Source organism: Macrotis lagotis, chromosome X (assembly GCF_037893015.1).
Source record: "Macrotis lagotis isolate mMagLag1 chromosome X, bilby.v1.9.chrom.fasta, whole genome shotgun sequence".
NCBI lineage: Eukaryota > Metazoa > Chordata > Mammalia > Peramelemorphia > Peramelidae > Macrotis > Macrotis lagotis.
In genome coordinates this window covers 199632733-199644396 of record NC_133666.1, presented here as the reverse complement: position 1 = coordinate 199644396, position 11664 = coordinate 199632733, and the positions used below count along the sequence as shown (strand labels likewise).

At 36.4% G+C, this 11664-nt stretch overlaps 1 pseudogene; it reads left to right on the top strand.

Moving 5' to 3' along the window:
- The first annotated feature begins 1211 nt into the window (after window positions 1–1211).
- LOC141502852 (cyclin-Q-like) lies at window positions 1212–2022 on the top strand (annotated as a pseudogene).
- Window positions 2023–11664: the final 9642 nt, after the last annotated feature.

Here is an 11664-nt window from a genome sequence, read left to right as displayed (position 1 = left end):
AAGGAGGAAGGAAATTTTGTAACTTTAAAATATACTTAGGCTTATAGTTGAATGTTGAAAAACATAGACCAGAAAGTCTCGGGGCCGCCGGGCCTCGCCCCACGCGGCTCCCTGGCCAGCTCCACCTCCGCCAGCCGCAGTCCCGGCTCCCGCAGTCCCGGCTCCCGCAAGCCCGGCTCCCGCAGCCCGCCGCCGCCGCCGCCCGCGCGCTGCCTGGGCACGGCCCTGTGCGGCTCCCAGCGCCCCAGCTCGGCCCGGGAGCCCACCAGCAGCACCTGCGGGCGTCCCTGGGCCACGCCGGGCAGCACCACCACCCAGAACCGGAACAGCATCGCGCGGGGCGGACGGGCCTGGGCACAGGTGAAAAACAACATGAAGGAGCTTCAATCTGACCCATTTCCACGGATACTGTTGATGCTGAAAATGCAAAATGAACGTCCTGCAGAATTTCACAAAGATAGTTCCAGTCTACCTTCTTCTACCCAGATGATTCTCAGCCCAACTTGTTGTCCATCTACATTGTCTGTCACAGGTTTATGAACTGATGTCTTGATTCAGTTGCCTGGCCATCCAAAAGCTCTTCATATTCTGGACAATAGGCATTTTTCATTCCCCCCCCCCCCCACATTTGGAAGTTTCATGATGTTCCCGGGCTTGATGTAATGAATACAATATTCTCCACAAACAGGAACATCAGAGCACTCCACTGTCCACTTTTATTCTCTATGTGACATCTTCCATGACAACTACATGGACCTTTTGTGAGCATCCATCTTATGTTATGCTTAGTAATTGAAGTCTTATTAGCAGAATCTCTGCATTCATCAAGGAATATTGTAATATCTTAAAGTACTTGCAAGAGACTCCTTTTTGGAAGAGAACCCTTAAGTGGTGATGTTCTAATCTCTGAAATCTGAGGCTTCTTTATCAACCAAAAGACACTAAATATAGTGGAATCTTGTCTTCTCTGTACCTTTTGGGCAACTGGGTGACTACAGATATATTGTGTGCTGTAGGAAATCTTGTGAATGGTGATCGGTTCACTGTTTTAAAGTTCCCATGCTATGTATTTGCAAAGACCTCATAACAATAGTGTATACTTCCTCTTTTGTTTCATTTCATTTTGTCCTTTTGTGTGACTTGAATTGGATTTTTGTTTGGCATTAAGGAACCCAAGGGTCCAGGTATACATTGAGGTGAAGGTGTTAGTTATGGAGTCTAGATAGAGTGAGGGCAGCACAGAGGGTGAAGAAGTGAGGAAAGAAGGGCACCCAGCCTCTGAGGCCAAAGTCCACTTCAAAGTGACACGATTCATCATGGAGGCCGGTGTCAAGCTAGGGAGGTAATCCATTCCAATTGCCACAGCCTGCACCATTTACCATAAATTTTTCAGTGAGACCAAATTAGATGCATATGACCCTTACCTAATAGCCATGTCAGCTATTTACTTGGCAGGTAAAGTGGAGGAGCAACACCTCCGAACAAGAGACATCATCAGTGTCTCTCATAGGTATTTAAATCCCAAGAATGAACCTTTGGAGTTAGACTCTTGGTTCTGGGAACTGAGGGACAGCATTGTTCAATGTGAATTACTCGTGTTGAGAGTTTTGCATTTCCGGGTATCTTTCCAGCATCCCCACAAATATCTGCTCCACTACCTTATTTCGTTAAAGAATTGGATGAATCGTCATAGCTAGGAGAGGACTCTCCTCTCTCTGGCAGCCTGGGCATTGCTGCGGGATAGCTATCACGGAGCATTGTGCCTTCAGTATCCTGCCCAACACATAGCTATAGTGGTGCTCTATCTTGCTTTGCAGTGCTATGGAGTGGAGGTGCCTGCTGATTCTGAGGCAGAAAAGCCCTGGTGGCAGGTTTTTAGTGAAGACCTTACCAAGCCAGTCATTGATAACATTGTGTCTGACCTGATTCAGATTTACACAATGGACACAGAAATCCCTTAATTCATCCAGGGAGAAGTAAACATTTGCTTTGTTTGAAGGTTGGGTCTGATCCACTCAAAAGGGTCCCAACTTGGAAAAGTAGATAAGTCACAGGGGGTAGTTTTGCATTAGCAAAGGGGGAAGAACTAAAGGAATTGCTTTCTGAATTCATGTAATGGTGCAGCGATTGACTGATGATAAGCATTCCCCCCTTGCAGGTTTAGACTTTGTCGTGTTTTGATATGAATAGGTCCATGTTGAAAAAAGAATGTACTGTGTTTAGTTGCCTTTTCAGTTGCACCTTAGGAAATTTTGAAGATGAACCTTTTGAATTTGGGGCAGACTATATTTAGACATCTCTTCATTAAAACAAAGCCAAAATAGAATACTTGATTGTAGCCTTTGGGATATATTTTCAAGCCATACCTAAACTTAGTCTTGTAACATAAGTGGACAGTATTTTATTTTACATAATAAAAGAAATATTTTTTGTAAAAATGTGAAAATAAGCACATTTTTTAAGAGATGTCAATGTTCTGTGGACCACATTGGGGATAGGAGGAGATTATATTATCCTTTTCTTTTTTCATTTTTGCATTCTCTTCCTCTCTCTGAAGCATAAAATATGATTATCTTTTCAACACAAATGTTCTTCCAGTAATCCTTTATGTTCAAAGTCTTGGAACACCTTGGTCTCTGAAAAAGTTTTCCAGTAAATCCTGGGGCAAATGATAATTAAGTAGTGGGGACATTCTACTGATGACCTATGTGCAAGAAATGTAAAAGGGAAAACTGTTCATGAACCAGTCATGTAGTAACCATCAGGGAGTAACAGAAAGACAGTATAAATTATGGACTGGTAGACACAAAATGTAAAAAGCTGAGAAAGGCCTCTAGAATAATGGGTAGCTATGTGGAGAATGTCTAAGACACCAGGGAAAAGAATCACAGAGGTAGAGAGGATAGAAATGGGTTGTTATCAGCTCAAATTGGATGAGATCATGGATTGATTAAAGTGTTGGAAGAATAGCAAGACACTTTTACACAGAAACCAATAACATATTACCAACAGTTGGCCAGAAAAAACAAGTCATCTTAAGATTTTCACTTATGTCATTTCCAAAAGAAATTTGTTGTTTACATATTAAACCTGTTTGTTGATTTCCTAATAATTTTTTTCATGTTAAAAAAAAGAAAAAGAAAGTAAAAAAAAAGAAAAAAATAGAAAAATAATATATGTATGCCAAAATATTTATAGCAATTCTTTTAGTGATGGCAAAGAATTTCAAATTAGGGAATGTTCATAAATTGGATAATGGTTGAACAAGTTGAAATTACAAGATTATTGTTTATTATGTTAACCTTAATTTTCTTAAACAACAAATGAAATACAGTTAGTTATATGAGAAGTTTTATTTTCTAGGACCTAAACTAAAAACCAATAAATGGATGATATCCTTACAAATACCAAAACAAGATTAAATGAATATTCAAAATATATGGAATTTAAACAAATTTTGGCATAAAATTTTGGCAGCCAGACAATCTATTTATACATTTGTGTATAAGGGGTCATTGATAAGTTCATTATTCTTTAATTCATCCATAAGGTCTTTTCCATGTCAAAATTGTCACACATCCAAATAACAACAGCACTACTGTCTCCTCTTCTGACTTGATAGTTGATGTAATTATTAGGTATGATACAGACATATAAAACATTGGAATTTATTCCTTTTCAAAATATCATAAGTGTAAGAATTAATATCTTGTCTTCTCTATCTTATAGCTATCCTATCTAGAAGACAAGAACAGTTTCTTGCCTTCTCAGGAAGTTCTTTCACTATAATGGATCACACAACTTGAAAGTATAACTTGCAGATGCAATTAGAGGGGAACTAAGCTATTTCAGATTTATAACAGAAGAATGAGACCATGTGGAGGACAGAGATCAACATTCCAAACTCACAAAACTCAACTACACTGAGAGAACAAATTTGATCAAAAATATTAATTCCAAATTAAAGAATATAAAATTAGACATTTCCTCATTTTGATCTTTCATTTTTGTGTCATCCATAGATAAATCATATAAAGATTTAGGGAGATAATAGTTATGATGGATGGGAAATAGCATATCAGTAGGACTTTGGTTTTTTGAAAAAACATGGGAAAACAAAATAACAAAATTTGTAACTGCACTTAAAAGTGAATAGAACAATTGAAATATCAAAAAATTTATAGAGGTTCAAAGGGCAGAATTCCCTTTTGAATTTTTTTAAATCATACAGGTAAGAAATAGAAAACAACAAAGAAAGAGATTCAGATTCACTTCTGCAGCCTCTTGATACATTTCTATGATTTAGAATGTAGTTTTAGAGATTTCTCTAATCTAGGCTATATAGAGATTTTCCTTTATATGAAAACTTCTTAACATTTAAAATAAATCAAACTCATTATCATCTTTTCTTGGAAATGAAATTTTGGAAATCTTAGATCTTGATGAATAAACTTCCAACAATGATGTTGATTTCTACTGTAAAAGTGATACCATCCATACTAACTGGACTGCAAATTAGAAATTATATACTAGTAGAACAAATTACTTAAATTTGTATACCTGGTTTTAATATTGATTTTCTGACAGGATTTTAGCAATTTACCATAAAGATCATTGACATTAAAGACAGGACTGTGATCCCTTATGTATATAATGTCTTTTGCAGTCTGCCTCAAGCCAGACCTTCAATCTGCCAGGTAAGAGATATTTTCTCAATGACACCTTCTTAGGAAATTGAGTCAGAAAAGTACAACCTCAGATCATATTGAAAAGTCACCCCTTCAACTGTAATCCAAACCTTTCCCCTGTAAACTTCAATAAAACCCCCCTTTTGGTTTTCTTTTCTGGCTTTTTATGGATTATGACCCAACAACATTTTTCCTTTGATACATGGATTTCAGTCTTAAGATAGAAAGCCAATTTCATTCCCATGCAATATTTTTATAGCAATTTCCTATAACAAGAAAGAGATTCATCTCTAAACTTTATAGACTAAAGATCAGAAAAAGTGCTATATACTGATTATGATCACATAGTAGTAACAATGAATATTGCAGGAAATTCACAAAATGTTATCCATGTTGCACAGGTGATTGTGCAACAAAAGGTTTGAAATATATAAACAAATATAAACAAATTTTAAAAATAATTTCCATTACTATTCTTAAGCACTTTCATATCAAAGAGATGTTATGAATTTAACAGATACAGTGGTAATATTGCAGGAAACAATGGAGAAAAATGACTAGTAAAAAGCATATCGTAGAGTAAATTCAACTGACATATAATGTTTGAGTATTACAATGCAATTATTACAATAATACAATTATTAAAATGTAATACTACAGTTAGAAAATTACACTAGCAATCATCCTAAATCTTATATCAATATTCCCCTCATTTGAATCAAAGGGTGCATAGAACACCACCTGCAGCCTTAAAAGAAAGAAAGAAGATTTTTTTAATGTAATATTTTCTCGGTGAATATGAAAGTTCTTTCTTTTAAAATATTCCTCATTTGGACATTCATGGGATATGTTTATGGACACCATTACTTTATTCACCAAAGTATTAGAAAATTTGTTAATTTCATGAATTTATTCACTTCTAAACAAATATCTATATCAATGTCAAAAATAAAATGAGTTTTCCCAGGAACTTAATTGATAGATGATAATTTTAAACCATGGCAAGAACATTTCCTACTTGGAAACTTTAAATACTGTTAATATTAACCCAGCATCTATTTGTTTCACAAATAGTAACATTTAAAAAAATAGACATTTCTCAATGACAGCTATAAGTAAATACAATCACATTAATCTCAGTAAATTAGCTTACAAATTTGAAAATTTACTAGACTTTATAAAAATACTGAACTTTTTTTTAAACAAAAAGTCTTTCTCTGAGTCATCTTTTTTCTTTTAAATAGCATTAAGAATCCCTGATGTTAAAAGAGAATAATACAACAATTACAAAGTTGTAACAAACATGATGGACAATTTTCATTCAATCTTTATTTTTTTATCCTTTAATTTCTTTTTTTCCCAAAAGTTCATCTCTGTGATTTAATATTCATCCATATTGACATAAATAAACACATATATATTGAAGTTACAAAATTTCTTTCCACACTTTCTTTCTACCTCCCCTCCCCTCATTGGTGAACAGATTAACACTGTACACACATATTTTTGGTAAACATGTTTGCAGATTAGTCATTTTTGTTATGAAGAATTAGGATTAAGGGTAAGAGATAATTTTTATAAAGTATTAATCAGATTGTGAAAGGTGTTTTTTTAATTGTTTTTGTTTTATTTTGCTTTTCTTCCTCTAGAAGGAGATAACAGTGTCCATAGCTGTTTGAACTACTGAAAGGAGCTGATTCCAACAAGGATGATCATGTCACAATGATGTGGCTAATGTGTACATTGTTTTCCCTTCACTCAGCATTAGATCCTGTAATTCATTCCATACTTCTCTAGAGTGTGGCCATTTACAGTTTCTTAAAGAACAATAATATTCCATAGTTATCTACATAGCAAAATTTGTTTAGCCATTCCCCAATTGATGGACATCCCCTCAATTTCCAGTTCATTACCATTACAAAAAAGAGTTGTTAATAAGTATTTTGGAAAATGTGGGACTTTTCATATTTTATATGATTTCTTCTGAATATAGGCCTAGAATGGGAATTGCTAGTTCAAAGGGTATGAACATTTTTTATAGCTATTTGGACATCATTCTATATTGCTCCTCAGAAATGTTGTATTTGTTCACAACTCCATTAGCATTGCAAGAATGTCCCAGTCCTTTCACAACCTCTCCAAAATTGATTATTTTCCCTTTTTCTCATCTTAGCCAATCTGATAGGTGTGAGGTGATACCTCGTGTTTATTTTAATTTGTAATTCTTTAATCAATAAAGTTTTGGAACATTTTTTCCAAATGTTTATATATCTTTAATTTCTTCATTTGAAAACTGTTTATTCATCTCTCATTCAATCTTAAAGAAAAAAATTGAAATTGGAATTTATCAAACCTCAATTGGTAAACAAATATATTGTTAGACATTATAAATTAGTCCCACAGATTTCTTCACAGGCAATAAACCCAATACCACAGAACTTCTAAATGCCACCTGCCTTAAGCTTTGAGTGTTTTTAAAAGAAAGTTTTTTTGGGGCGGCTAGGTGGCGAAGTGGATAAAGCACTGGCCTTGGAGTCAGGAGTACCTGGGTTCAAATCCGGGCTCAGACACTTAATAATTACCTAGCTGTGTGGCCTTGGGCAAGCCACTTAACCCCATTGCCTTGCAAAAAAAAAACCTAAAAAAAAGAAAGGTTTTTGATTTAAGACATGGAGAATAAACTCAACTAATTTACTCTTAAATGACCTTAAGTCAAATTTCTATCAAATACTGGCTTCAAAGAGTGACATCATACATTAGCAATTAAATAAATTAAACTTAATAAAATCAGTTGGAACATTATTTTTTCCCATATTCACATGCATATTTTTAAGTTACAAATGTCCTTCCAGCCTCCCTTTCACCCCCTCCAATCAGGTTTGAATAGTCAGAGTAGTGCTGTACAAACATAATTTTGAAAATATGTTTACAAAATAATCATTTTCAGAAAAGGATTTAGGATTAAGGGAAAGGGATACATAAGAGTTATTTTTTATAAGTGTTCATCAGATACTGAAGGGGTGTGTGTGTGTGTGTGTGTGTGTGTGTGTGTGTGTGTGTGTGTGTGTGTGTGTGTGTGTTCGCGCGCGCATGTGTGTTTGTGTTTTGTTTTGCTTTGCTTTTTTTCCGCTGAATGGGGATAACATTGTCCATAACTCATCTAAAACAATTGTACTAGCTCTCTGAACTGCTTAGAGGAGCTGCTTCCATCAAGGCTGTCCACATTATGATGCTGTTGTTAAAGTATATACATTGCTTTCTTGGTTCTACTCCAGCATTTTGGTTAAGTGACTTGCAGAAGGTCACACAGTTTGGTAATTATTGAGTGTCTGAGACTTCAATTGAACTCAGGTCTTCCTGATTCCTGGGTCAGTGCTCTATCCATCTAGGTGCCCCTCAAGGAGGTTTTTTAGATGATTTTCTAGGGATTTCTAAGTATATCATCTGCAAAGAGTGAAAGTTTTGCTTCCTCATTGCCAATTCTGATTCCTTCATTTTCTTTTTCTTTTCTTGTTGCTACTATTAGCCTTTCTAATACTGTATTGAATAGTTAAGGTGATAATTTGCATATTTGTTTCACCCCTGATTTATTGGAAATGCTCTGAGTTAATTCCCATTACATATAATATTTGTTAATGGTTTTAGATAGATATTACTTATTATTTTTTGACTGTTTTTCCTTTACTTACACATTACTAAAACATCCTAGTTTACGTGGAAACATAATACTCTCTCACCATGAAAATATAAAACCTCATGAGAAATAAAGTAAAACAGAAAAAATGTGTTACAGTCTGTGTTCTGATACCCTCAGCTCTGTCTCGTGTGGATCACGTTCTTTATCATAAGTCCATCATAGTAGTTTCTTCCATATTTTTCCACAGGTGCTGTTGCTGATTGTAATTCTTTCCACCCATTCCTCCCCACTACTATCTATTATCTTTTCTCACTCCTTTCATTCTGTCTCTCTTCAAAAATGTGCAGTGGGGCAACTGAGTGGCACAGTGAATAGAGCACCAGTCCTGGGACCAAGAGGCCCCAAGTCCACATCCCACCCCACATATCCAGCAACCACCTGGTCCCATGGTCCCACAGTCCATCCAATCCAAGCACCTTTCAAAAGGTAAAAAAGAAAATGTGTTATATCTGAGTATCCTCTCTTAGGATCTACCTTCTCCTCTATCACTCACATCCCCCCAACCCTGTCCCCCTTATCTCCTTTTTCCTCTAGATATCTATATCATATATAATGTGTATGCTATTTCCTCTCTAAGCCATTTCTGATGAGAATGAAGGCTCCCTCATTCCCCCTCACCTTCTCCTCTTCCATACCATTGCAAAAGCTACATGTAATATCTTTTATATGAATTATCTTAGCCTATTATACCTCTCCTTTACCTGACTCCCAGTACATTTCTCTTTCATCAGTTGACTCCATTTTTAAAATATGTTATATCTTCAAATTCAGCTCTCTCCTGTGCTTCATCTATAAAAGTTCCTTCTACCTGATCTACTAAATGAGAAGGTTCATATGAATATTATCAGTATCATCTTTCCATGTAGCAATACATGCAGTATATCATCATTAAATCCATCACAATTTACCCTTCTCCTCCATTCTCTATGCTTCACCTGAGTCCTGTACTTGAAAGTCAAACTTTCTGTTCAGCTCTGGTCATTTCAAAAGGAATATTTGAAATTTATTTGTTTCATTGAAAGTCCAACTATTCCCATGGAAAAGGATGTTCAGTTTTTGCTAGGTAGTTGATTCTTGTTTGCATTCCAAGCTCTTTTGTCTTCCAGAATATTATATTCCAAGCCCTATGAGCACTGAATGTAGATGCTGCTAAGTCCTGGGTAATCATGACTGCAGCTTGATGATATTTGAATTGTGTCCTTCTGTTGGCTTGTAATATTTTCTCTTTGACATAGGAGTTCTAGAACTTGGCTATCATATTCCTGGACAATGTTTTTTTTTTTTTTTATATCTTTCCGGGGGAGATCAGTGGATTCTCTAAGTTTCTATTTTTAAGCCCCTGCTTCTAGGATATCAGGCCAATTTTCCTGTAGAAATTCTTTGAAAATGAGGTCAAGGCTCTTTTCCTGATCTTGACTTTCAGGTAGCCCAATAATTTTTAAATTATCTTTCCTGAATCTCCTTTCCATATCAGTTATTTTTTTCAATGTGTTATTTCACATTTTCTTTTAATTTTTCATTCTTTTGGTGTTGAAGTATTGTGTCTTGATTTCTCACAAAGTTATCAGCTTCCTTTAGCTCCATTCTGCATCTGAAGTATTTGTTTTCATGAGACAGCCTTCTTATCTCCTTTTTCACCTGGCCAATTCTGCTTTGTAAAGCATTCTACTCCTCAATAACTTTTTTGAACTGTTTTATCCATTTGACCTAATTGGTTTTTAACATGTTATTTTCTTCAGCATTTTTTTTTGGATTTCCCTGACTAAGCTACTGACTTCATTTTCATGTTTTCCTTACATCTCATTTCTTTTCCCAATTTTTCTTCTATTTCCCCGTACTTGATTTTCAAAATCTTTTTTGAGTTCTGTCATAGCTGCAGCCCAACATCTATATTTCCAGGAATCTTTAGAGGCAGAAGCTTGGACTTTCTCAACTTCAGATTGAGTATTTTGGTCCTCCATGGAACCAATGACATTGTCTATGATTAAGTTGCTTTTTTGCTATGTACTCATTTCACCAGCATGTGCCTGGTTTGGGGGTGCTTCCTGAGATTTTGAGTATTATTGGCACACCCCCCACAATGACCTCAGTGTGTGAGGCTCTGACTGCTCTCCTGGTCTTGAATGACCTCAAACTCACCTTTCTGCCACGGGGCTGTGAGGGTGGTGGTGGTGGGGTTCCTGCTCTGGGGGGGTGGGGCTAGATAGCAACCAGTGTCTGAATGTAGTCAAAGCCCCAGAGTCCTGTTTCAGGTACAGAGGGCAGATCTTGGCAGTCTCCCTCCACTTCCTTACCTTAGGTGAGCTGAGCACTCATGGAGCAACTGCCTGGAGGATCCTGCTGGCTGACTTCACAGACCTGCTTCTTTTTCCTGCATCTGGGCTGAGCTGTATGCTGTGGCCAAGATGAGGGTCTGGGCTTTGTGTTTGCTCTGGCAGAGGTCTCTCTGCTGATCTTCCAAGTTATGCTTGGTGCTCCCTGGGGTTCAGTTCAGGAATGTGCTTCTGCTGCTGGGAGCTCATGCTCCCAGGCACCCTGAGGATGTTCCCAGGAGACTGAAGTTTCTTCACTCTGGCACAAATGACCCTTTAACATGAAGGTACCACTGTTTTCCAGGGTGCCTTGGGCTGGAGAATTTCCTCACTTCATCTTTCTGAGGGTTCTGTGTCTTGAAAATATAGTTAGAGTCTTAATTTTAAGGTTTTTGAAATATTTTGGTGAAAGCACCTAAAAGAGACTCTTCTTTTGCCATGATCTTATCTTCACCCCAGAATTTTAGTATTTAATCCATTTTGCTACTTGTTTGTTTTATGGAACAGTATATCCCATTCACATTTACAATTAAGATTACTAATTCTGTTTTACTCTCCATGCTGTCATTCTCCATTTATATGTCTCTCTTTCCTTTTCTCTGATTACTCTTCAACAAAATTTTATTACCTTTCTACTTTTTCTTTAAAAAAAATTAACTTTCAGGCAGCTAGGAGGTGCAGTGGAAGGAGTGGCTAGGTGGCACGATGGATAGAGCACTGGCCCTGGAGAAAGGACTACCTGAGTTCAAATCTGACCTCAGACACTTAATAATTACCTAGCTATGTGGCCTTGGCCAACCACTTAACCCCATTTACCTTGCAAAAAACCTAAAAAAATGAACTTTGTTTATTTTCTTATACCTTTCCTTTCCTTTATCAATTCCCACCTTTCCCTTTCTCAGCCCCTTCCCCTTCCTTGTAGATTAGGACAGATTTTTAAACTCAAGTGAGAATGTACCTTATTCCC